This window comes from Rissa tridactyla, chromosome 15 (genome assembly GCF_028500815.1).
Source record: "Rissa tridactyla isolate bRisTri1 chromosome 15, bRisTri1.patW.cur.20221130, whole genome shotgun sequence".
In the NCBI taxonomy this organism is placed as follows: domain Eukaryota; kingdom Metazoa; phylum Chordata; class Aves; order Charadriiformes; family Laridae; genus Rissa; species Rissa tridactyla.
Window position 1 is genome coordinate 6,403,566 of NC_071480.1, and position 26,624 is coordinate 6,430,189.

At 48.9% G+C, this 26,624-nt stretch overlaps 1 protein-coding gene across 1 annotated transcript in view; it reads left to right on the forward strand.

Annotated features, from left to right (window-relative positions):
* The window catches only part of CD7 (CD7 molecule), a 214,967-nt gene extending 192,595 nt beyond the window's left edge, over nucleotides 1-22,372 (forward strand). Inside the window, exon 6 of the transcript XR_008469397.1 lies at nucleotides 22,337-22,372. The gene's annotated coding sequence lies outside the window, so the exon portion shown is untranslated. The remainder of the gene's footprint in view (nucleotides 1-22,336) is intronic.
* The last annotated feature ends 4,252 nt before the right edge of the window (nucleotides 22,373-26,624 follow it).

Consider the following 26,624-nt stretch of genomic DNA (forward strand, 5'->3'; position numbering starts at 1 on the left):
CTGTTCCCTGTTGGATGCTCCGCTGTGTGGCCAGCTGACAGCAGAGAGGATGCGCCCAGCAGTGGGTTTTGCCAAAGCTCTGGGTGTAAAATGCCTCTGAAAGAATAGTAGCAGCATGGTCCTGAGTCAGAACAACCTGACCCTTAATCTGTAAAGGCCACAGGATGCTCAGGAGAGTAAATGATGTGCTTAGAGATGTAAATGAGAATGACCATCTCCTGGCACAGGTGAACACAAAACACCTTTGTCTCCTGGGTAGTGCCATCCATGCCAAGCCCAGAGTCCAGCTGCTGCCATCAATTCCCTGTCATCCTGCTGGACTTCTCCCGTGCATGGGTCACCCACCAAACCCTGTTTTGAGTTTTTTCTTCTCTGCTGAACTGATGCTGGAAGGAAATTCAGTGTAGGGCTGGCAGCACAGGGTTACTGAAGCAAATGATCTGCCATCAACAGGGACAGTTGCTGGCACTATGTCTTGGCTGCAACCTGGAAAAGGTAGACTTAAGTTTGATGGGTGAGGAATCGACGTGTCCAAGGGAAATTATCTGCCAAAGAGGGGCAAAGTCCACGTGCTCAAAAGGAAAGGAGGGGAAGAGGGCAGGGATGTTTAGAGGGAGGTGGTCTAAACCTGGGGAGCAGCCTGGAGTGCTGACACTGAGCCAGGAAAATGGGCATTTGTTATTTGGGTGAGATTTCGGTGCTCCTTGTGCTTGCTTAAGTCGGGAGTGGTTGATTTCTGAACTCTCCAAAGTTGGGATGTCAGTTTGCTTTGGCAATTGGATATCCCTGTGGCGACAAGCTGGCCATCCAGGGTGCTTGCAGGACCGGAGCCCTGGAGAGGGATGGGCTTTTCCCAATGGGGCACTTAGAGGCATCAGCAGTTGTGCCGGGGATGTTGTGTGGGTGGATCAAAAGGTCTGTGAGAGGAAGGTGTAGATCTCTACCAAAGGAATACACCAGCAGAGGTGAAACCAGATAAATGACTGGAGATCCAACGAGATTTCCAACTACGAGGGTTCCACATGCTGAAACCAGGCTGGAGCCAGCTGGCGAGGGCCCAGCAGGGGCTGGGTACACACTGTCTCACGGGGAGTCACTAAGGCTCAGGTTTACCCTTGGGCAGATGGTGTGAAATACCTGAAATGCCCTGGGGCCTGGGAAATCAGTCCTTCTGTACGATGCCAACTTGAGCCGTGCTCGAAATGTGAAATATTACTCTTTCTCTTTTTCCTTGGCTGTCTCTACGTTCTAAAGAATGAATGGCACTTCTGTGTCATTCAATAAACCTGAGATGGCAAGTTTTTCTCCATGTGAACAAGGAAAAATGTCTCCAAGTGTCTTTGCAATGTTACACTTTTTTTTTTTTTAAAAAAAAAGGGAAGAAATGTCCCTTTAAGGAATTGGGTCTTCATGGTGACCTGATGACAGTGCAGTGTCACGTGTCTAGCAAACATGTAAGATGTCATTTCAAAGCAACATAAGGCAAATGAAAGTTAAATTTTATTTTCCGTCTCGCCTGTTGAGCGAGCTGGTGGCAGTAACTCGCTGCGCATGGACAGAGTGAGGGGACAGAGTGTGGCCTCACATCCCCTCCAGCTCTAATGGCTTTACCAGGGGTTGCCAATGAATGTTGCAAATGTCAGGTATGAGTTATAGCACCTCTGTGAGCTGAGGAAGGGTTGTTTCTTCTTGTTGTTTGGTAAGTGGGGGAACCGCATCTCAGAGAGGCTCTGAGCTACTATCAGCAGGCAGTTTTCCCTTTCAATAACATGGAGGGGCATTGGATGTTGTGTGTGTCAGGGCTCTTCCATGGTGCTTGCAATGGATATTGGCGTGATAGCTATCCCACGACCACTCTTTTAAATGTAACGGGAGGTGCTGTGTAAGAGAGGATGAAGGAAATAATGCTGAAATGCGTCACGTGCGCTCTGCTTTTTGCGGGACTCAGCACAGTTTGAAGGACCAGGTTGCTCCAGGCTTTCATTTCCTGCAGTGAAAGTGCAGACTCCAACTGTTAACGGCAACAGATGGAAACCCAGCTTTCCTGGAGGCTTCTAAGGGTATACCCCAACTGCCATAATCATGGAGGGCCTGTGAGCCGGGGGCTCCCTGAGCTTTCACTGTCCGAGTCCCCCCCCTTCCCACACTGAGGTCCGGCACCCTTCTCTGTACTCTTGCCCTACTTGTGGAGCTGGGGGTTTAAATGCACTGAATAGCCGGAATAATCCAGTCCTTGAGGCAAACAGGGAGTCCTCCTGCCTTGTCCTGTTGCAGCAGTCAGGTCTGTGCCGTGCAGGGGGATGAACCCAAGGTAAAGCTGAGATTGGATCAGGCTTTTGATTTCACCTGGCCCTGAACGTATTCTGCATCATCGTTGATGCTGCTACATTTATCAGGAGTCTTGTGACACCTGGTGTTTCCATTTCTCCTGGAGTCTGGTGCTCTGACAGCATCCCTCGTTCCCAAGTGAGCCTCTCTGGCCCTTGAAGAAGCAGAGAGGCACTTCAGCGAGTGAAGCTCAGGGCCCTAAAATACTTGCTTTCTGTGCATACAAGCTTATCATAGCAAAACCTTATGAAATTAGCTGTAAAATTAACTATTTGGAAAGCCTGTTTTATTTTTTTGATTGCTTGGAACAGAAGGACAGACCCAGCACTGCCCCACGGAGACTGTTCAGTGCTGCCGGCGGTGCCCCTAGTTTGTGTGTGCTGGAAGCATCGAAGCTGTTGCCCAAGGAGAGGCAGGGACACAGGGGCTGGTCCTAGGTGACTCCATGGCAGCAAACCCCTCTGGGTGCTGTGGTGCCCCCCCCCCAGGCAGGTGGGATGTCTGGCTGCAGAGCAAGGAGAAGAAAACTGGGTGTGCAGAGCCACGCTCGGCCGGCTGGACGCGTGCTGCCGGTGCCGTTGTTGACTTTCTCCAACGGGAGCCTCAAGGATTTAAATCATGGTCTGTTGAGAGAGGGGCAGCCTGGGGAAAGCCAGGTCTTGGTCTCTCTGAAATGTTTTGTGAAGTCTGTGTCTTGCTGGATTTTGGCAAGAGAGACCTTGATTTAGCACGAGGTTTTAAAAGTGGTAAATGTGAAACATCTGCTACAGTTGTAAGCAAGCCAGAAACAGGGGGGCAAGGCCTGCGGGTGTTTTGCTTACAAACCTTGGCAAGAGGGAGGCTTTCCTTTTTTAATTTTAATTGGCACCAGGAAGATCTTTGAGACCTTGGAATCCCAAGCACCAGTCAGGAGAGCTGGGTGGGACTGAAAGGTGCCTCTGCACCTCTATGAGAGCCTGACAGTGATGTGAAGTCAGGGAAGGGGCAAATGAAACTGTGGAGCTTTGAGAGGTATGTGGGAGGAGCTGGTGGAAAAGGAGAAGGGGAGACTTCTACACATCCTTGCCCAGACTTGTAAAGGCCTAAAAATACCCAAATCCCTACAGCCCGCTGGTTTCAGGGGGTGCGTGGGAAACAGGGCTCGGTGTGGTCCCTTGGATGGAGCACCTTGATGCATCTCCTGTCCGCATGTGCTGCCCAGGGCAACTTGTGGTGCTGGACCACCCTGGAACTGGCACCTCATGAGGGCAATCCACCTGATTGCACTTGGGGTGAGATTAATCACTCCTGCAAGGGCTGGGTTTCTCACCTGAGAGAACAACCAGCTGAGGGTAACTCCTGCAGACCTCAGTGTCCCACTCCGATGCCCACAGTAGAGCAGGAAAGTCACTCCTATAATATCTGCTGGAGACCTGACCCAGATAGAAAGCCTGAGAGAGGGACTTGTCCAGCCCAGGCTCTCCTTCCTGGCCATCGGCATCAAACGCTTTGGAGGAAGATGTAAGAAACCACGTACAATCTGCCTGGAGGGGAGGCTTGTCCCCGGTCAGGAAAGAGCAGGTTTTATCCTTTGCATTAAATGGGCATTCAAATAATTCAGCAGTGGATGTTCTCCCCCTTCGTGTACCGATGGAGTTGTTTTTGTGGCTCTAATGCTCTCATGACCTCAATAGTGTCTTCTGTGAGTGAGTTTCTCAGGTTAATTATGCATTAAGTTTACATAAGACTTTTCCTTTTTTAATCAGTTCTAAACCTGCTGCTTTTGGATATGCTGAATGCACTGACACTTGGGTGCTGTCGGGGGGGCCTACGGGAGTACCGTACCCACCTCCCTGCCCTGCCAGCTCTTTTGTACCCTCTGGTATGTCTCCTTTATTTGTCACCTTGCTATATAAGCACTCCTGAGGCTTCTGGCTTTATTTTTTCCTGTACCGGCTTATCTGATGTGCACTACGGTAACATAAGAGCAGGAAGGAAGGTGTTTGCTGGTGTGATTGAGATATGTTGTAGTCGGCTCGCTCTCCTTCTCTCTGGGCTGGAGAATTGTGTGTGTGTGCTCTGGGAGAACCTGCTGGGGAGCTGCTAGGAGCAGCTAAAAAAAAAAAAAGAAAAGTCAGCCTCAATCTTCCCCGTGTGGCCTGGGTGAGAGTAAGAAAACAGGAGGAAAGTGCCTTGCACCTGGTGGCATTTCTCTTTCTTTTGGAGGCCTCTCTATTTCTCTTCTTTTCCTCTTTGGTTTTTATTAGCAATCTCTTTTGAGCTGGGTGAGCTTTCGTTCTCTGAAGTCGAAGACCTTGAAAGTAAGGGTTATGATAAGATTGCATAGAAGCAAGTTGGATAACGTGGTTCTTTCTTCAAGGCAAGCGTTTCTGTTTGCAAAGTAACTTGGCTGTCTTGTGTATTTTGGATTTAGGCATCCTGGTGTATAAGCCAAAGCTAACAGATATTAATTAGTTGGAGGACTGGAACTGTAATGAGGACAGTCACTCACATAGGTTGGCATTTTTATTTTAAATGCAAGTAATTAAAGGAAAAAAAAAAAGTGTGTTGAAAAGGTCAATGTTAAAAGATGTTATATAAATAACACACCCCGGGTGAGAGTTAGAGAGGAAGCGGAGGGGAAGAATCGCAGCCAGGTTGCTGGTGCAGCGGCTGCTGTGACGCCTGGCTACGGAGGGATTATCCCTGCAGCTGGAAAAAGGAGTAAAGGAGAAGTGTTGTTTTAAAATCATGGCAGAGGAGGACAGTGAGTAGGAAGAGCTTTGCCAGCATATTTAGAAATGCAGAGGGGAGTCGTGTCTTGGGAGGATCCCAAAAAGCCGGTCCAAGAGGCAGTGATGTAGGACGAGAGGAAACGGGTTCAAGTTATGTCGGGGAGGTTTAGATTGGATATTAGGAAACATTTTTTCACTGAAAGGGTTATTAAATATTGGAATAGGCTGCCCAGGGAGGTGGTGGATTCACCATCCCCGGAGGTGTTTAAAAAAAGGGTAGATGGGGCAATTAGGGACATGGTTTAGAAGTGGCTTTTGTCAGGGTAGGTTAAAGGTTGGACTTGATGATCTTAAAGGTCCCTTCCAACCTCAGCGATTCTATGATTCTATGACTCGAGTCTGCGATGTAGACTCTGGCTCGGAGAAATAGCACAAGATCCTAAGCGTGCAGCCTACTGTTTGAAGGGCACCCCATAAAACACCTCCCACCCCCCGACCCCACTGAGCTCCTTCAGGAGGTTGTATGGAGGAGAAGCTCTGAGAGAAGCCTGTTTGGCTAGGTTGAATGCTGGCATGGGGTAACCTGGGAGGCAGGGATCCTTGGAGACCAGGGACCAAAACCAGGGATGAATCTATGGAGTGGCTTGGAGCAGAGCCATACCTTTGGGTTGTGATCCCAGGAGTGTGTGTGTGTGATGGGAGAAGGAAGAAAACAGTCAGCTCCTGGATTTGAGATATCTGGCAAGGTTATGCTAGAGATGCTCAGATGTCTCAGCAGGGAGTGATGTTACCTGTCCTGTTAGCCCAGGGAAGTCCCAGTGGAGTCTCCAGTCGATTTTTCTCTCACCCTGCTGTTGGTGAAACCAAGCTGTGGTTATCTCGGGGTGTCTGTCTCCAGCCTCGAGAAAGAAAATTGACCCTGGAAACGGCAGCCTGCCCACGGGAGGGGGAAGTCGTGCAGTGAGCTGCGGTGCTGAGCGCTTGCCATTGCGTGTGGGCTCTGCAGCCCACAGCTCACCTGTGCCCTGCTGCTGCCGGCAAGCCAGGCTTGGCAAAACGGGTGTCCCGTGGGGGTCCTGTGGTCAGGGTCTGGCCAGCCTGGGCTGCTGAGAACCCACCCAAAATTCCTCTCGGAGCGAGCTGAGCTACAGCAGGCGTTTGCGTGATGGGGGCTGCAGCTTTTATGTGACGTGCCAGCCCCATGGGGAGGCTGGATGTGCCGAATAGCACTGGGTACCACAGTCATTTATGGGGTTTTAACCATTTGTTTCCCTTCTTCAAGACGCAGCTGTCTGTAACGATGGCCACGTCCTTTTCTCTGGGTGTTGTAGGGCGAGGACTGTGGGTGGGGAATACAAATCAAAGCTAAACAACGTGCTTTGCCGTCTCTTTTTTGTTTAAGAAGCTTAATATATTAGCTAATCATGTGTGTAAACAATCTCAATATGCAAACCGAAAAGTAGCGTCCCCCCTGGTGCCAGCTGCTTTGAGCTTCCCTGTTAACCTCTCCAGAGCAAAAAAAAAACCTTCCCGAACAGCCATTTCGGAGTGTGCAAAATTGATTTCGTATTCGGCCTCCGCGATGGAAGAAGATGGCGGTGCGGAGCCACGGGTGCCTCTTCCGCTCCCTCATCATTTTTTTTTATTTATTTTGAGACATCCTCTTCCCCTGTGCGTCTCGGTGATGGAGGACGGGTGGCTCCAGCACTGGGTGCCAGCGGGTTGGTGTCGCCGCCTGGGCACGCAGGTCCCTCCCGGTGCCTTCTGGTGAGCAAAAACAATAAGAAACAAATTTACAGTGGCCACTCCTTGGGTGATGATTTCCACAGTGCAAAGACCCCCTGCCTTCCACCCCCTTCATGTGCATCTTCTCTTAATTAATTAATACTGCATTCATCACTGCTTAATTCCTGTTTCCGTAGCACCCGAAGAGGGGGGCTGCTGGCAAAGGCGGGTGCCGAGACAGTCTAGATCCGCTGTCTTAGTGGAGGCGCTTAATTAGCCCCTGTGACAATATGGGATCGCTTCCCACAGCCCTGTATCGGGGGGTTTCAAACTGGCTTCTCGTGCCCGGCAAGAGCAGCCCCGTGTCCCCGTGCGGCTGGGTTGTGTGTGCTGGCGAGGAACGGTGATCTGCTGCGACAGCTGCCCCAATTTAAAAAAAAAAAAAAAACAAAAAACAAAAAAACCCCCACAAACTGGCCTTTTTTTGAGCTTGGCGAGGGAAAGGAGGCAGAGCAACTGGGTTCGGTCTGTCTTGGTGCTGGGGCAGGCTGGATCCTGGGGCTAAACCCTCTTGGGCTGTAAATGGTCCAGTACGCCCCCCCCCTCCATTCACAGCTGTTGCTATCAGTGTTGCAGGGCTCCTGGTCTCCTTTTCTTTTAGTTTTTTACCTTAAATGCAACCTGTTGGCACTTGTGGTGCCTCCTCTGCTGAAATCCCCTGTGCGGCAGGCCTGGTGGGGACGGTGGCAGGAGAGCCAGGCAGGGCGGCCACGCAGTGCTGCGGGGGCGAAACGGCAAATAAAGCAGCGAACGTTAACTGCCGCCGTGCTTTTAGGAGGAAAATACAACTTCTTGAGGAGTGTCTGGAAAGAAAGGCAATGTGCTTGTCAGCATCGTTTTGTGGCACGCGTCGGATTTTAGATGGGTGCCTTTGTGGGTTTTTTTAAGGTTATGTCCCCATCTTTGAACTCTTCTCCCCTCTGCAAAAACCCCAAGGAGAAGGACGCCCCATGTGCCCCCACAGCCCGTTTCTCAGTGGGATGGTGACCACGGGTACATGTGGGCTAGATGTACACTCGTACCCGTGCAGACGCCATCTCCCCGGACACCATCTTTGAGATAAGATGGAGACGCCCCGCGCGTGTATGAGGAGAGGAGGGAAGGGAAGATGGAGGGGGAACAAAAGCAGCAGATCCACCGCGGCGCCGGGCTCCTTGCCAAGAGCGGCTGCGGCACACAGCCCCGGTCGGGGTGGTGGGGTGTGTGCGTGTGACCCCCTCCTCGAAGCCGACATGGCTGGTGATGCTCTCTCCTGCCGGCGGGCCGGGGCGTGAAGGTGGCTCTCGCCCGGGATGCCGTCTCGCCCGCGCCCTTCCCACCGCTAGACGGGACCGTGGCATCGGCGCTCCAGCAGCCCGACGCGCGCCTGGCCCGCGTGACTCGCATACGCAATGCAGCCATGCTTAACGAGCGTGAGTAATTATGCCAGGCGGAGGGTTGGGGTGTGTGTGTGGGGGGGCGGTCTGGGTTGGGTGTGTAGGGTTTTCTTTCTTGATTTATTTATTTATTTATTTTCTTTTTAATTTCCATCTCTCTTCTCTTTCCCCTCCAGCCCCCGACCCCTTTTCTCACCCTGCCCAGCCCACAGCATTGAAACTTGGCCACCTCCTTGGCGGTGGCTTCGGGAGGGCCGGGGACGCGGGGGTCAGTTGGCACAGCAACTGCTGTTCGGGGACAAAAGGAGGCTTTTTCTTTTTTTTTCTTTTTTTTTTTTTTTTTTTTGCAGCGACAGTAGCAGCTGCCAGCCAGAATAGCAAATCCGCGCGGCTTGGCACCACTCCAGCTTCCTTGAGGGTTGCAGAGGGATGGTATGTTGGAGGGTAAGACTAGCTAATTAATCTTCCGGCAGGGAACAATGTAATATCAGACAATTACAAAGACAGAATGAAATTACTATAGTGGGAAGGCTGGCATACGAATTTCTCAAAGGGTCCGTCCCTCAGCCCGCTGCCGTGTTACTTTATATGCGGGGGAAAAGCACCAACTGTACATGCGCTTTTCTGTTGTGTGGGGTTGGGGTTGGTGGTGTGGGTTGGTTTTTTTTTTTTGTATGAATTGAATTATGTGTTTGGAGGAGGGGCGGGGGGGGGGTGGGATGTGGGCTCCATCGCAGGATCAGCTTTTTGAGGAGCAAAAGGGAGAAAGAAGAGTTGTTCCAAGCAGAGATGTTCCCCGTCAACCAGCTATGCCGAGAGGGCAGACCCGGCGTGTTGCTGATGCTACGGGCTCACAGGGTCGGGGATATTTTTCCTGGTTGCTTTTGGTGATTGTACTGTGGTGCCTGTTGGCTACGGCGTTTTGGGAGGAGGATCTGGGTAAAAGGGGAGTGATTTCCTTCAGCCTTTCTGCATGGAGAAGCCCTCAAAGAGCTTTGGAGCTGCTGAAAGTTATTGGGGAAACACATCTACCAGCTCAGCGGTGGTAATTGCCAATAATTAGCTGTAATCACTGCTACCTACAGTCGGGACGCTGTGATGAATAGGGCAGTGCAAGCCGCATGGTGTGGGCTCCCTGTCTGTTTATTTGCAGTGGGGAAAGGAATTAGGAAAGTCTCGTTTATCCTGGAGCACAGGAAAGCATCGGTGGGGGATCAGCCTGCGCAGAATTAGCATAGGAAACCCCTCCTCCCTTCTCCTCCTCCTCCTCACCAGGCATTAGGGATAAGCTAATGACTCTCCTCCCTCCACATCTCCCTCCCAGGATGGAACTTAATGTGGTAGGATCTCTAGAAGTGTCATTAAAAAAAAAAACCCCAAAACAACATGAAAACAGTATCAGCCAAATTCTCTGTGCGATGGTGCGTGTGTGCGTCTGCGCGTGAGGCCTGTGGGGACGCGGCCAGGAGCTGCTTCGAGCCGGGAGACGATTTGGAGCAACTCCAGCTCGGTTGCTCTTTATCTTAAGGAATCTGAGTAGGTTTTTTGTTTGATGCCTACGTAGATCAGATGGTGCAGAGATGATGTTTAAAAACCAACTGCAAGCCCTTCCTGCCTGCCTTGGCTGCTATGCTGGACCTCCAGTTGTCATTGAAGCTGTTGTAAAACTTAGGATTAATAAGTGTGTGGGTTTTTTTTAAGGGGATAGCAATGCCAAGTGTTGGGCTGGAAGGCTGGGGCCCCTTTTCCAAGCTGCAGATTAGGAGAAGCTGCACAGAGCCTGGGTCTTGTCCAGTGCCCTGAAAAGCGTCCTGGTGGGTGCCCATCCCATGGATATTTGCCTGAATTATTTCTCAGGGCTGGCTAGATATCAGAGAAGTTTCCCATTGGGTGTTGTTAGGGATGAAGATCCCATCCCAGGATCTCATCAGAAGTCCATTGGTGTGGTGCATATTGATGTGTATCGCGCCTTATCTGGCTGCACGTGTGAGCTCTGCCCCAGCCCAGGTTCCCTGTGTCGGCTCCAAAGCTGCCTGCTGAAGCTTGAGAGACCAAAAAATTCCCTCTGCGGCTGAAAGAGATGGATCCCCAAAGCCAAGCCTCTGGTCTCGCCATCTGCTGTACCCACCCTGTGTTTGCTCTGAGGGTCCCACAGCACTCGGGTACACAGCAGGCGTTCCTTCCCTGGATATAGAAAGTGTCCCCTCCCTCCAGAGGAGGCTGAGCTCAGCCCAGCTGTCCCCTCGGTTCCTGTCCTTGTCCACCAACCTGCAGCCAAGCGGACCTCTGGGGCCAGAGGTTTTGGGGGAAACTTTCAAGTTCAGGTGGCTTGTGTGCCTGCAGGAAAAGGTTCTCTGAGATCTCCTACCCAGGTAGCAATGGCTCTAGTTATGGATGCTGATGAGCAAAAGAGGATGAAGAAACAAATTAACCCAATCATTTAATAAACAGTGATTCCCTTGGACTCAAGCTTGAGTATTGGTTCTAATTAGAAATGATGAAGTTCAGTCCCTGTTCTGGACTACGTCTGAAGTCCTGCAAAGGATGGACTTCCCCAGTTCAGGTCTCCTGTTCAGGCCCAGTGCTGCTTTTGATTCCCTGTGAGTCAGTCCTGACCCCGCAGTGCTGCTCCTGCATGGAAGGGGAAGAGACAATCCGAATCGTTTCATATTTGATAATTGACACCAGAGATCTTTCTGTAGATTAATGAGTGCATCTTCTTGACTATACTTCAAAGTTTATACTTTATGAATCTTTTATGGAGTTCTCTTTACACTGGGGAAAAAAAAAAGTAGTAATGAAATTTTACCTTTTAGAACCATATGATAAAAAAACCAGAACCCCCAAAATTTCACAGTCAGTTGACTCAAGGAAAGTCACCCACTGGGTCCTGCTCGTATTCACACGGTGGGGCTGCATTTGCTCATGAAGGTGGCTACATCCAAACATGTGTGCTTGCTAAAGGGCTGATCGTGGTCTGGGCACCCTTTCACCTGAAGACGACTCTTGACGCTGCTGAAATCCTCTCCTTGCAACGGGGGTTGCTTCTCCTTGAGTCCTGCTAAGCCTCTCCAAGTCAACCTCTGGAGTTAGGAAATTTAATTTGTAATAAATCTGCATTACAGGACAAGTAAATCTGCTTCAGTAGCTATAAAAATTAATTCCTTATCCTAAACATTATTATATAGCTTTCAAAATGAATTTGCTGTGGTTGGTAGCCTAGTATGTGCCATTATTGGTAATTAGTGTAACAAAATAACATTGCTGTAATATTTCCTGTCTACCCCTCCCCCAGTTGGGAGCCATTTCCTATTAGAGAATCAGAATTGCAAATGCAATGCTTGTGTGCAAACCACTCGCTTTGATTTTTTTCATATTCGGTGTGTGTTGGAAGTCAATCTGTTCCTTTCTGTGTCTCGGATTGTGGTTTTTTTCCTGGGAGCTTTTGCTTCTGACAAAGCTTTGCTGTGGCACAGGGCACCATTAGAGCCTGGTGCTGGAGTGTGCTGGGGGCTACCTGGAGGTGCCCGATGCTCCTGGATCTCCTTTGAGGTTTATCTTGTGCTCAGATGCTACTGAGGTGGTTCACCATCTCCCAGGATCCGACCTTTGTGCCATGTCTTGCTGACAACATGGATCTCCATGGGTTTTATCATACCCCTGTTGTCTTCATCCAGAAGCTTGACTTGTCCTAGAAGATGTGGTAGATGTGCCCATGGAGGGGCTTGGGCAGCTCCGGGTCTGCCAAGAGATAGAGGGAAGCAGAGGCTCCCTTTTCTGAAGGAGAAAATAAATCGCTGGAGCAGCGATTTCTGGGCAAGCGAAGGTGTATATAGCAGAAAGATGCACGCACATGTAAGAATGAAAGGACCTGGAAAACTTTCTCTAGGTTTTTGCAACTGGACAAAGCAAGTTTCTGCGCCTTGCTCTGTTGGCTTGACTAAGAAACCCGAATGAGGGATGGAGATACAGGAGTAGCAAGTCAGAATTAGGTTATACATTTCCACCACTGTGTGTGAGATGGAAGGGCACCATCGGGCAGCTTTGGTCCACAGCCCCCTCTTCAACTTGTCCAATGCCACCCTGCATTTGGCAGCTCTGCCTGCGTGGCCAAGAGTTATCGAACCCCCTGGTGCTCATCCCAAGTGTCCTGGCATAGTGTCTCAGGAAGACCCATACCAAACACTTCAACGATGCTGACCAAAACCACTACTGGCGTTTTATTTGTGGAGTTTCCCATTGGATTATTTTTTTCACTATTATAAGTCTCTTTATTTTTTTTTGTTTCTCCTGAATTTGCAGCCTTCAGTGTTGCCTTTTGAAATATTCCTCTGCAGCTATGAAGGTTAGAAACTTGATTCTTAGGGAATGAAAGTCCAGATTCTCCTGTAACTTTCCAACTGTGAGACTTCCATATGAAATACCCAATTTAAAACTTAACAGTTTGGTAACAAGAACCCAGTACCGGAGAAGCGGGAAGCCGGGGGGAGGCCTGATTTTTCATGCTGTCCCCAGCGTGGAGTTATTTCTTGAGTTTTGATGACATGACAGCTTCAGAAGTCTGGATATATGCCCTGGACTCAGTCACCCCGTATATCACAGAGCTGAAAAATGCAGAAAGTAAGCAGTAAAACCAAGTGGGAGATAGCTTTGCCACCCTGGAAAATATTCAAGATTTAGATACAGTAATAATAATAATATCAGTACCGTTCTTGGCCTGGATGAGGATGGTAAATCATAATTCCAAATTCCAGGAAGTTAAAATTGAACAGGCTGTGCCAGCTGAAACCTTTGATTTGGTCCAAGTTGGTTTTGGTAGCTGAGCCTGGGGTTTTGTGTTTCGGTTGGAGTTGTACAAATGCAATTATCTGAAGCTGGAGGGTACAAATCCACTCCAAGCTGAGGGAAGAAAAGAAATTGCATGTTGGAAGGTGATATAATCACGACTTCAGGACTTTCTCCAACTTCCCCCCCCCCCCGCCCCCCCCCTTAGGTCAAAGGATATTGAAGAGATTCAAAACAGGATTTTGCTAGGAATGCACAGATGTATTTTTTTTCCCCAGTAGAAAACCCCACACTGAGATCAGCGGGGCCACTGCAGCACTTTGAAGCCTCCGTCCCCATCGCTCTTGAGGGATGAGAGCAGTGCTTTGGGCATCGTTGGTACTGGCCAGAAAAACCAGGATATCTTCTTCTTTTTAGTTTCCTTATTGAAATGTCTATGTCTTGGGAGTTTGTCTGGAATTAAACATTTTTAAGCCCTTTGACCAATTCCTCCTGTCCCCTTGCTGTTGAAAAGTGACTTTTCTGTGATGCCAAACGCACCTTTCTAACTTGAAGTTTTTTGGTTGGTGGTTTTTTGTTTGTTTTTTTTTTTTTATTTGCTGGCCTTCTCATGTCACTGGCAGCCAGGTTTGCTGATGTCTTTGTGCATAGACTTCAAAATGCTCAGCTTTTTCATCAAAGTGAAAGCACATGTTTTTCTACATATGCATATTTCTGCGTTTCTCCTCAGTTCTCTTCCTCCCAAACCTCTGCCTCGCCACTGCTGTGCTGATCGCTCAGCTCTTTCAAAGGACCCCATCAAACTTATTTCGGTTTCATTCTTGGTATGAGCCCGGTATTTCTACATCTTTTCAACGAACCATATAATTCGGGAGGAGAAAACAAAATCTGTAGCAAGTTGGTATGGTGAATGAATGCTTACTGAAGCTAGGCAAAAATCTGATCTCCTGTTTGCATGGAAAAGTCTGCAATTCTTGATTTCTCAAATGAAACCTGTCTCAAAGATAAGAAAAAAAAAATCTGAAAAAGTGTTTTGGGTCAAATTAAATATTTAATTTCAATAAAATCAAAATATTTCAAACATATTTCTTCATTTAATATTTTATGAGATAAGGCTAAAATTAAACATGAAGTTTTTTCTCAGTGGGGAAAAACAGAGGTTGTTTTGTGTTTGTTTTTTTTTTTAAAGAAAAAAGTAAACCCAACTGATAAAAGGACTTTTTTTTTCTTTTCACAGAATTTCTGTATAATGTTGTGTCGCAGCAGCCTTTTTGGAGAGATGGTGCGTCTCTGGGTATCGGATCTCCTGATGCTCCAGGGACAAAGATGAGCTCTTGCTGCTGCAAGTGTAGTTTGGAGAAATAGGTCCTCTATATGATCTCTTTTTTTTTTTTCTGGTATAGTCATGCTGTAATAGATCTTGGTAGACGGGTAAAACAGAGGTGTGGCAATCACTGTGGCATCTCCTGGCATCTGTGTGAAGGACCTGAGGTTGTACTTGGCTCTTCGAAGTTTTCACTTGCTGCCTGGGCAGTTGAGCACAGCTCGCTTTAGGAGCAGGGACGTGAGCGGCAAGAAACCTCCCGGTTTGTCTGATCTTCAATTGTGCAAGTGTTTTTCTTTATTCTCTTTGTGTGTACAAAAAAAAAAAGAGATATTTATGAGCTCTGAACCACAAGGCAAGGTTAGGACATAACATCAGAATTTGTGTATGCTTCCAAGGGAAAGCTCTACTGCCTGGTTTGGGTTTATAGATGCACAGATTTATTTGCTTGAATATTTAAAATGAAGAGGTTGCACATTATTGTCACTATTTTGTAGACTGCTTCCTAAAATCACGTTCATTTGCAGTACGCCTTCTGATCTCTTGTCTAGACTTTTCCTGTGGCAACTAAAAGGCTTGGCTTTTTGGAGAAATAATAATGGGGCGACGCAAGGAAATGCAGGACAAGCACAACGCAGATCAGTTCTCTTTAATGTGGGTCACTTACGCGTGTGCTTGTCTGGTAGTATTTCTCCTCTGATGTTTGGCATATGTGCTATTTATCTCTTTTCTTTGACCCTAAATCACTGTGTCTGCAGCAAGCTTCCATGCCTGCTAGGAGATTTGTGGGGGGGGAAACCATCTACGCTTAACCTTTTGTTTGCTACATCAGATTTCTGACAATATAAATAGTTTGCTTGTCATCGCCAAGACTGTTGCACCGGCAGGAATAATCCTGTTTCTATCGGTTATGTATCTTCAAGCTTTTCTTGCCGTTTTCGCTTGCAGTTACTAAAAGGAGCGCAGATCTCCCAGAGAGTTGGGAAGGACGGGAGTCCACGCGATTGCAAAGCTGAGTCTAATTGCAACAGGCACATGTGAACGAGGATGAAAATAAAAGTTATTGAGTATCCTTGGCTTGTGAGCACTCCAGCTTCTGCTGCGCTGGTGCTAATAGCACTGGAAAACTCAGATTTGGAGGTGGGGGGGGAAGTCAGGTTGAACTTCTGTGTCCGTTTAGTCTAATCAGCAGCTTCAGACAGGAGCCTTGGCGCGATGCTGCCTTCGCTCCCCACGTGCGAGGGACCAAAACGAGCGAGTGCCCCCCTCTGCTCAACAGCAAGGCGGGAGCTACCCAAGGGATGCCATTTCCCGGCTTTTTTTGCTGACGCGGAGCATCGCGCCGCCACCTCGGGGAGTTGCAGAGCCGGCAGCAGCAGGAGGGCAGGAGCAATACCAACAATTTACTATCCTGTTGCAAGGATGCTGCAACGAGGCCCGTAAACGGCCACATAAAGGGAATCTGGGTGGGAGCTGGGAATACACTGACAAACACAATTCTCCCTTAATTTAATAGAACGGTCCATTCAGCAGAGAATATATTGTAGAGCGCTCTCAGGTTGGATGGCCTCCTATTGTGTCTGGCCTTTGAAGTGCTGATTAGCTGGGCTGGGAACACGCTGATAAAAAGTTAATTTCTATTTGCTGTTGCTTTGTAATTGGATGAACACGAAAGCAATTAAATATTAAAACATACAAACAAATAACGAAGTCACTGTAATTAGCCAAAGTTTGATCACTGTCATATTTATTTAGGAGGAGATGATACATCTCAGCAGGTGACATTTTAAATACCCTTGGCTGCTTTGGTGTTGTCTTCAGAGAATGCTGAATAATGTACGGAGGATTTAATTAAACCCCATTGTAAATCAGCTGTGATGACAGGGAAGTGACAGCCACATGTTGAAAAGAGAATTAGGCCGCAGCAAGAGAGATTAATTAACTATTTTCTACAGAGTTCAACCTAGGCATTGCGCGGGGAGTTTGTCCGAGGAGAACTTGATTTTTAAGTTGTTCCACCCAAGGCTGGAGCCTGGTGGGGAGGAGGATGGTCTGCACCAAGGGACGTCGCAGACCCGTGAAGGGGTGGCTGCAATGGTTTGTACATCTTGAGAGAGGGAAACTGAGGCACAGGGTGCTGCGGCGGTGGGTGCTGCTCTCACATCCCAGCGCGTCTGCAACCCCAGGGTGCCAGCGGCTCCCTTGGTGCAGAAAAGATCCTCTGTGGTGAAATCGCAGGAATCCAGAAAAATCCCAAAAAGCTTCTCTGAGCCTTGAAGCAGGAGGGGAGGGGAAGCTCCTGGATTTTTTCTCAGCTTTGACTGTATCAGAAAACCCCGAAGTCCGTCAACCAGAGTTATCCGAGCTCCCTGGTCAATGCTTTTGCAGGATGCGCTTGCTTCAGGTCCGTTTGCCGCTGACCAAACCCAGTCACTAAGGGTTAACCAAACTGCTGTCGGTCTCCAGAATCCAGTTTGGTGGACTTCTTTGTTAGTGTTTTTCAAGGGCACCTTTACCATTGGAACCTTTGGCATCTTCCTGCTGTTCTGTAGACATGCTTCAGCTGGCTGCACGTGGTGGTAAAAGCTTCCTGTGCCCAGGAAAGCGTGAGAGAAGGGTGTCAATGTACTCGAGAAGGGACAGTGCTAGGAGATGAGCCGCTTGGGTGGGAAGCGCAGGTGGGGAGCTCCGGGGAGACCTTACAGCAGCCTTCCGGTACCTAAAGGGGGCCTACAGGAAGGATGGGGAGGGACTCTTGATCAGCGAATGTAATGATAGGATGAGGGGGAATGGTTTCAAACTGAAAGAGGAGAGATTTAGATTGGATACCAGGAAGAAACTCTTTCCTGTGAGTGTGGTGAGGCACTGGAAGAGATTGCCCAGAGAAGCTGTGGCTGCCCCATCCCTGGAGGGGTTCAAGGCCAGGCTGGACGGGGCTTGGAGCAACCTGGGCTGGTGGGAGGTGTCCCTGCCCAGGGCAGGGGGGTTGGAACTAGATGATCTTTAAGGTCCCTTCCAACCTAAACCATTCTTTTCTATGATTCGATTCTCTTCTAAATTAGGAAGGAGCCTTCAAAACCCTCTGTGACTCTGCTGAGGAGAAGGGTCAGGAAAATGGAGAAAGTGGCGTGAGGTAGAAATGACAGGGAGCAGAGGGACGAGGGAATGAGAGGAACTGAAATGGCATGGAGGGGATAAAAAAAAAAAAAAGGAACAGTATGCGTGGTTAATCAGCAGCTTTCACATTTGAAGATTATCAGGCCTGTTGTGTAATACTCTTAACTAATTTGGCCATTTCTAAAAGCACTGTTGCTTTCTGTGGGGGGGGGCTGTAGGGAGAGGAGGTGGTTCAGTTCTCATGCAAGGCCAGACCTGATTCCTGGCCAGGCCTGGGAAAGCGTTTCATCTAAAGCACCTACAAGGAGCTGCTTAGGGGTAGATCCAGCACCAGTTCCTACTAGACCACACCAGGCTTTTCCTCCTCTCCGAATGAGAGACGGTATTTCCAGTGTTATGTGAGAAAAGACACATTCCCAGCTGCGAGGGAAGGGTTTTGTCCACGTTTAAACACTCAAGAAGAAAAAAAAAAAAAAGAAAAGAAGTCTAAATGTAATGAAACAGGAGGAAGTTAGGCTGAAAAACCTCAAATCAGCAAATTAGACTCAAAACCCGCAGACAGTCGCCGTGCTGGGTTTTACTACTGCTGTGCTTCGCGTTGGGGATGCGGTTAAGAGCCTTGCAGACTCGAGATGGACGTGTAAAAAAAAAAAAGAAATGGGCCGGGCGGTGGGGCTAACGAGGGCTGAGCGGAGAGAGCCTTGCGAGGGGAACATGCCCCGTGTATCCCGCGTTATGCCTTTTGGGAAGGCGCAGGGTGATCAGGTCTTTTATTGAACCGTCCCGTGCGTCTCCTCCGGCAGGGCCATCGCTGATGGGCAGGGACGCGGGGCGAGGATGAACCTGGATGGCTCAGTGGGGACAAGTTGGCACAGAAGAGGCACTGGTCCTTCCCAAACAGGTAAGATGCTGCCTCACCTGGGATCACAATGAAGGGAGGAAGGTTTCGCTGCTGGAGATGATGATTTGCACATATGACTTTGCATTTCAAAGCCTCCTTCTCCCCCCTCTCTCTTACCAGTGAAAACTGGGAGTAATTGTACACATTGCAGGAAAAAATTCATTTTATTCCCAGAGGTGTAAATTAATTGATTCAGCTCAGGAAAAAGACCTGGGCACTGTTACAGCCAGCTCCCTGAAGGCATCTCCTCGGTGTACGGGTCTGATCAAAAATGCAAATAAGGTCTTAGGAGGAGTAAGGGATGGGAAAGGATGGAAAGGAATAAGGAAATGTAATATTGTCATGATGCAAATGAGTCATGCTTCCTTCTCTGAACACAACACAAAATAATGATTTCTGCTCCCCAAAATGGTCCTGCAATTCTGCTGGGTGTGCAGAGCAGAATGAAAATAGTGATCAGGGGCTGGAAAATCCCCCTGTCAGGGCAGAATGAATGGTCGGCTTTGCAGAGCATGGGGCTGACGTGATGCACCAGCCCCGGAGGAGGGGAACTGAAGCCTGACCTCTACCGAGAAGGCTGTGGTGACACGAAGCATCTCACTCTGAGCTCCTCGCTCAAAGGCGGTTGCTGACTGCCAGCTCTTCCTTTCCTGGGTGGCTGTGGAGACTCCAGCCTGGTGTCAGGGCTGCGCGGGGAGCAGTAGGTGTCAGGAAGGGATTTACCCGTTCCCCTGTGCTCATCTGTGACTCGCTGGTTGAGTTTTGGGTCTCTTTCCCTTCTTCTGAAGCTTCAGAAAGAGCTGCTGTGACAGATGGACCACACTGGGGCATGTCCTGGCACTGCTCTCTTGGGCTGGGGTTGGTGTAACCACTCCCAGGGGCTGAGTTGTGCTGCACAATGGATTTGGGGGTGGGAGGGTGTTTTTTTTCCCCCCATGCCATTTGGGCAGGGAATATGGATGGGGACTTTGCTGTCTTCCATGGTGCTGTATTTATGGGCTCCTCTGAATCAACAGGGAAATGATTCATTGGTGGCAGGACCCCAATGCTCTCACTCTCCTCTCCTTTGGCATGTTTTTGCCGTGGCTTCTGGTCTTCTACTATGAGTCTTCAGCTTGCCAGAGATGTGTGAGGAAGTGTTTTGTGGTGGGTTGTGTTACGAGCAAGAGATGGTCTTTGTTGTGGTCCGTAGTTCGTATGTCACTTTAGCTGCCCCAAACTGAAGCGGTTATTTAGGCTATCTCTGCAGGCCCTGGTGAGAGACGACCATCTCGGAGGGAAGCGTCACTCCCGGGGGGGAGTGTCTCCCTGTAGCTAGTAAGGCAGCCTGGGTGGCTGCAGCAGACTCACTAGCTAAGTTGTGGAGAAACTTCATCTCAGTTGAAGCCCAGTGCTGCTGGGTTCCCAGCTGCTGTGGCAGATGGGGCTGGGCACAACTGGGAAAGCTGTGGGCTCGTAGCTGAGTGTGGAGGCTGTCGGAGCGATGCCCTCATCGCTGGAAGCTTTGACTTGCAAAGCTCTGAGAACTGGGTCCTTTTTGCATCTCAAATCGAGGACCCAACCACACGGTACCCTTCTGATTTTAATTTAGCTGTGCCTCAGTTCCCCAGCTGCACAAGAATAATTCCACTCTTCCTCGCAGGGCTGCTGTAAGGCAAATTAATGTTTGCAAACCACTCAGATACTGTGATAATAAATGCTGTGAAAGCCCAGGAGAAAATTAATAGCTCATTATTTAGACCAGGACTTCAATAGCATGCCATACGCAGGACACAGGGCTACATATTGAATGATGAGGATAAAGAAAAATATTGAATAGCTGCTCATTAAGAGAGCACTATCCATCTGGTGTATGAAAGGGGGCTTTTTCCTGCAGAAGAGGTGGTCCATGATGATATTATTACAACGTGTGTTGCGATGCATCTATGCAATGGGACTGGGCCGGGGTTATCTGTGCCATCCGGATTCTGGCATTTTTCAAGTGCTTGACTGCAACCTGGCTGCTCTTTTAACACTGGGGTTGGCTTTTAATATGTAGCAAAGAGATAAAAATGCCAGTAGATGGCACTCAAGAATATGGAGCATCATTCCCGGGTGCGTGAGGCCAATAAAATATGTTGTTGTGTACCACAAATGGCTTCTTCTGCGCAGCTCTTTATAACGGCTCTTTTTTCTACCTTTTTCTGGCCTGGAAGTTTGGTGCATAGAGCAAAGAAAAAAAACAAGCGTGTGAAGCAGCAGACGTTGTTAGGTGGTCTGTGTGTTCTCTGATCTCAATTTTGGTTCTGCCCTTTGGGTTTAAATTACTTAACAGGCTAGAAATCCTGGGCTGTGCTCTCCTCAGCTGACCCTTTTTTATGCTTTGCTTACAGCTTGTCTGTAAAATGAGATGAGAACTTAATTTGAAAGCCGAAGTTAATTGACCTAAATAAACTAAGAGCCTTCTGCTGGCTTTATGGTAAAAAAAAAAAAAAAAAAAAAAAAAAAAAACAAACCAAAACAACCTAAAAAACAAACCAAACCCTGCATAACCCTAGCTCTCTTCCTCAAAGGTGCTACAGAGCAGAATGGTTTTCCTGGTGCATTTTCAAGCTGCTGCTGTTTACTAACAGTTAATTGTGGCGTAGTATTGCCTAGAGAGCCCTGTGATCAGAAAGCTGTTGTGCTCAGCGCTGATGTGCAGAGACAGGGAGGCGGCACCAACCTGGAGCTGCTTGGTTTGACTAGGAAAGATGGGCCAGGGTAGCGGATGGAAATGGGGCGAGGGTCTGGCTGCAGCCCCCCTGGGCTATGTAGAAAGCAAACCCTAGAGCTGCAGGGAGGTCTCTTCACATCTGCTTTGATGCTTGAGTTGACCACAGAGCAGAGCCCTTTGCAGCCAGATTTCCTCGCTCAGCGTGCGGTGTTGCAGGATTGACAAAAGGCAGTTTTGAGCCGGGCTGTCGCAGAAGTGAGGGACGCCTCATCTGGAGGAGACCCATCGCAAGCTGGGGCAGGTGTTGGAAAAGCATCTCCTTTTGCAGCCTAAGCCTGAGCTTTAAGATCTGTGATAACCTTTCTGGTCTGTGACTCCATCTCCCTGCTGGGAATGCAGCCTCAGCTTGTTGCCTCCTCTCCTCTCCCCTGCCCCGGGTACCGCCTGGCTCTCCCACGATGTCTCGCCAGCGTGCTGTCTGAGCTCTGCTTTGAGAACATCAGTCCTCGTGTGGCTACGCAACTCTAATTACTTTGGGCCCGCAGATGCTCTTGTGCCAGTTTAGCTTGATTCAGTACTACCTGTAATAGCTGAAACCAGAACAGGGAGGACTCTGTCTATACCCGTATCGGTGCAGTGATTTAAAATGCTTTTTGGCTGCATTCATGCCGTTTTTCTGATCTGGACAAGTCCCGACGCTAGGCTGAAGGATGCTCTTCCAGGAAATAGAGAGAAGAGGATGAGAAGACAAAAGGCACAGCGTTAGCCTCCAGCTCAGCTCCTCAGAAAGCGTGGGCTGCGGAGCTGGGCTCTGGGCACCGGACAGGGATGGGAGACCTTGGTTTCACCTCTGAATCCACTGGAAACCCATCACATGAGCTTGGTCAGACAGGAGTTAGCCACTTTCCTCCTCTGTGCTGCCATTCTCCTCTTGTGAAATAGTTTTGGCAATAGCCTCTTTCCTTTGTGAAGGTTATTGCAGCTCTGTGAATGACATTTCCCTATTTTACACATGCTTCAGGTGATATATTACAGTGCTGGGGGCGGGGGGAGGCACTCAGAATGAGAGAATAAAATGAGCTCACGGATTTAGAGTCAAAACACAGACATGTTTGGGTATGACAGTCCAGAAACATGCTTGTTTTCAGTAAAACCTCTCCTCTTTCGACAATTTGCAGGAGCCGGGGGTGGGAGGGGGCAGCTGCCGGGCTGCTGCCTGCGGCTCTGCCGGTGGGAGCCCTCTTGTGGCAAACGCTGAACATAGAATCATGGAGTGTGTTGGATTGGAAGGGACCTCTCAAGGCCATCTAGTCCAACCCCCCTGCAGTCAGCGGGGACATCTTCAACTGGATCAGGTTGCTCAGAGCCTCATCCAGCCTGGCCTTGAATGTCTCCAGGGATGGGGCCTCCACCCCCTCTCTGGGCAACCTGGGCCAGTGTCTCACCACCCTCAGTGGAAAGAACTTCTGCCTAATGTCTGATCTAAACCCGCCCTGCTCTAGTTTAAACCATTGCCCCTCGTCCTGTCGCTACATGCCCTTGCAAACATGCCTGAGATGGTGACGGTGTGGTGGCTCGGGTGTGGGGTCAGAATGGAGAAACTGATTTTTTAAAAAAAAATTATATCTATAGAAGTATAGATGTGCGTCCAGGAATAACCAATTCATGGGTGATTTGCTGTTTCAAAAGCCTTCCTTTAGTGCAGTGCAATAGCAGCAAATGACATTTCTTCATTAGGGGAAGTCACATACTGTTGAAGAATTGCCAACGTGCTTCTCGGCTAGGTGGGAGAAGGGAATCATGGAGTCTCCCAAGTCGGAAGGAACCCACAAGGAACATTGAGTGTAACTCCTGGCTCCGTGCAGGGCAACCTAAAAGTTAAACCATACTTGTTGTTTAGGAGCACTGTACAAGTTCTGCTTGAACACTGACAGACCTGGGGCCTTGTTCCTGGGGGAGCTTGTTCCAGTGCTTGGCCCACCCTCTCAGTGAAGAGCTTTTTCATTGTAGCCAATATAAACTTCCCCTGACACAGCTTGAAGTCATTCTCTTGTGTCCTGTCACTGGACACGGGAGACTAAGGTCGGCATCTCCCTCTCTACACCCCCCTCATGAGGAAGTTGTAGACAGCAATGAGGTCATTCCACAGTCTCTTCTCTAAGCTGAACAAGCCAAGTATCCTCAGCAGTTCCTCATAAGTCATGCCCTCTAGTCCTTTCACTGTCTTTGTTGACTTCCTTTGGACACATTCAAATATTTTTACATCCTCCTTATATTGTGGAGCCCAAAACTGCACATAGTACTTGAGGTGAAGCCACACCAATGCTGAGTATAGTGGGACAATCACGTCTTTCCATCGGTTAGCTATATTGTGCTTAATGCACCCCAGGGTACAGTTGCTCCCATAATGAGCTTCCCATCAATCAAAATGCCAGGTCCCTTTCTGCAGGGCTGCGGTCCAGCCTCTTGTCCCTCAATCTATATGTACATCCAGGATAACGCAGTCCCGGGTGCAGAATCTGGCACTTGTTAAGTTTCGTACTGCAGGTGGTTTTCCAGAGCTCTTCTCTATCAAGCTCTCTCTGTAAGGTCTCTCTTCTATCGAGGGAATCAACTGCTCCTCCTAATTTAGTGTAGCTGGCAAGCTTACCTAGTGCGTTCAGCTCCTGTGACCAGATTACTGATAAAAACACTGAAGAGCATGGATTCTAAAATTGTGCTTTGGAGAACACAACTATTGACTGTTGAACCAGCCAGGTGTTACCCCATTTACTATACCTCTTTGAACCTGACCCTTCAGCCAGTTGTACTGTGTACATGTCTAGCTGTATGCTGGACACTTTGTCCAGAAGGTTACTGTGAGAGACAGTATCAAAAGCTTTGCTAAAATCCAAAAACCCCACACCTACTACCTTCCCTTTGTCCACTAGGTGGGTAATCTTGTTATAAAAGGATATAAAGGTATAAGGCATGACTGTCCTTCATGAGCAGATGTTGACTTTGTCTGATGACTGCATTGTCTTTCCAGTGTTTTTCAATAACTCCTAGAATAATCTTCTCCATAATTTCACCAGGCACCGAAGTGAGACTGACAGGCACATAATTACCAGGATGGTCATTCTTGCCTTTCTTGAAAACTGGAATAACATTTGCTAACTTCCAGTTGACTGAGACCTCTCCAGCTTCCCAAGATTGTTGATAAATAACTGTGAGAGGGCTCACAATAATATCTGCCAACTCTTTCAGTACCCTGGGATGAATCTCATCAAGCCCCATCATCTTATGTGCATTCACTTGCAGCAGTAAATCCCGTACAAGTTCAAAGTCAGTTGGGACCTTATCACTCCCCCCAAGTCACGACCCTCCAACCTGGGGCTCCAGGCATCCCAGGGCCCACCATTGGTGTGAAAGATAGAGGTGAAGGAGGAATTAAACATCCCTGCTTTATCTTCATCCCTGTTTGTGACCAAGCCTGTCAAGTAGTGGACCAATGGTTGGGGTTTGGAGAGAAAGCAAGCGCAGAGCCTCGGCGTGAGAGGGCTTGTGAGGGTGCGTTAACCTAACCTGCCAGGGAGGTCACCTCGTCCTCCAGTCTGCTCAAAAAGCTGGGCCAGGGCCGGTACTTGTTGCTAAAGGAAGATGTCCCTGCAACGGTAATTGAAATAATTACAGCTCACTGTTAACGGAGGGGAAATCGCTGGCCGGGGAACGTCGCATGAGCTAACAGTAGAAAACAGATGTTCCCCACTACATTTACTCTCTAAGTGAAAGTACAACAGATGCAAAACAGCATTAAAATGGTAGCAAGGCTGTAAATACAGCTTCTAATTACTGCGCCAGGTAATGTCAATCGCAACAATCCACGTTTCTCCCAAGGATGCTCTGCAAGCAGGCGGGATGTATAAAGTCTTTTAAAAGATGTATTTGATGGGTTTTTTCCTCACCCTTTAAGGTGACATATATAATCATGCTGACTTAGGGTAGCGGGGGGGGAGCGTCACAGCCTTTCTGCCTGGCGTATCTTTGGTACATGGTGCTGAGAATAACCAAGGAGATGGGAACAGAGCATCAAACGCAGAGATTTGGGGATGGGGAGAGGTGGGTGGAGGAAGCTGCCTAGTATGGGAGTAGATTAAGCAGGAAGGAGCAGAAATGAAGAGCTGAAGAGACAGTGTGAGTGACGGGGAGAGAAAATAGCACCGAGCAGGTTGGTCCCAGCTGACTCCTAAGAAGTTACAGCATTTGCCATGGAGAGGAGGGATTTGGGATTCTCCGGGCTCTGGCAGTGCCTGAGTCACCTCGGTGGTGCTGTAGTAAAGCGTAATGGTCGGAAATGTTCCCCCCTGGTTCTCTGCTAACCACTCTGTTCATCAGTCTGATTTGGGGTTTGTAACCCTGTCAACCACAGAAGCAGCTCAGCATCTCTTGCACCTTAATAGCGTTGGCAGTTTGCCTTCCACATTCAGGGGGGGGGAGTTCCTCCTCTGCAATTTGGGGCGTGCAGGTCTGAAAGACGTTGGTTTGCACTTCATTTCTTTTTCCTAAAACAAGAATCGCTCTTTTTTCCAGAGGTGATTTGTTTTGGAGGGAGTGGGAAAGACACTTTGTGTCAGGATGGTGTCATTGTTAAGGTGGAAAGGCCCTTTCAAAGAGCCTATCGCAGCTTTTCCTAAAGCTGGGGGCGTTGTGACCGCCCAGGCCCTTGTGAGCCATAGCGCTTCCAGATTCCCTCTTGGCTCGGCGATCTGCCTTCTTTCTTGGAGCCACAGCTGTTGGGTGCTTTGCAGTTCCAGATTTGCCCTTTCCTGAGGCTGGGTGCTAGCTGTTAGGTATTTGGCGTTAGCATCATCCTGCTGGGACTTGGGGTTGTGGAGGGGCCCGAGCCGTGGAGCCAAGCTCAGGCAGAGCTTGGTGTGGAAGCCGGCAAGGCCATGGGGTACCCTGGAAAGGAGAGACGTACGTTAGCACCAACACACCAGCGTCTGCACTAACAGCGTTCCTGGACTGAGCGATCACTCTTCTAACAGAGAGCCGACTGGTGAGAGAGCATTGCTTTAATAGGTTGGGCATCTTTCATGGAAACATATGGATTATAAAGAGATATTTGGAGCCTGAATATATCATGAAAGAGAGAGAGAGAAATGTATTTTCTCCTTCTCCTTCCTGTAAGTGCTCCTCCAGCTTCCTTGCTCTATCTGCTATTGGTGGCTGCTGGGAATAATGTGTAGGCACTGAAGTGAGAACCTTAAGGATAGTCATATATTACACGGGAGTGTGAAGATCGGAGCCTGCCTAGAGTTTATTTCAGATGTTACTGTGTATTACTGATATTTCCAAAGCTGATGCTCAGCTTCACTTCATGCTCCAGAGCCCACTTGACCACTTACTGGCCCACAGCCCTTCGTGCAAGGCTGGAGAGGCAGAAAGCGGTGGCTGACCCTTCAGGGTGTGCAGGGAAGGACATTTGCCTTTTGGAAGGGTCAGGGGACATCCAGCCTGTGCCTGGCTGGGACACGCCGTGGGGCACGGGGATGGCGAGGAGCAGGGATGTCTTTGCTGCACGCACGTAGTGCGAGAGCGGTAATACAGTCGCAAAACA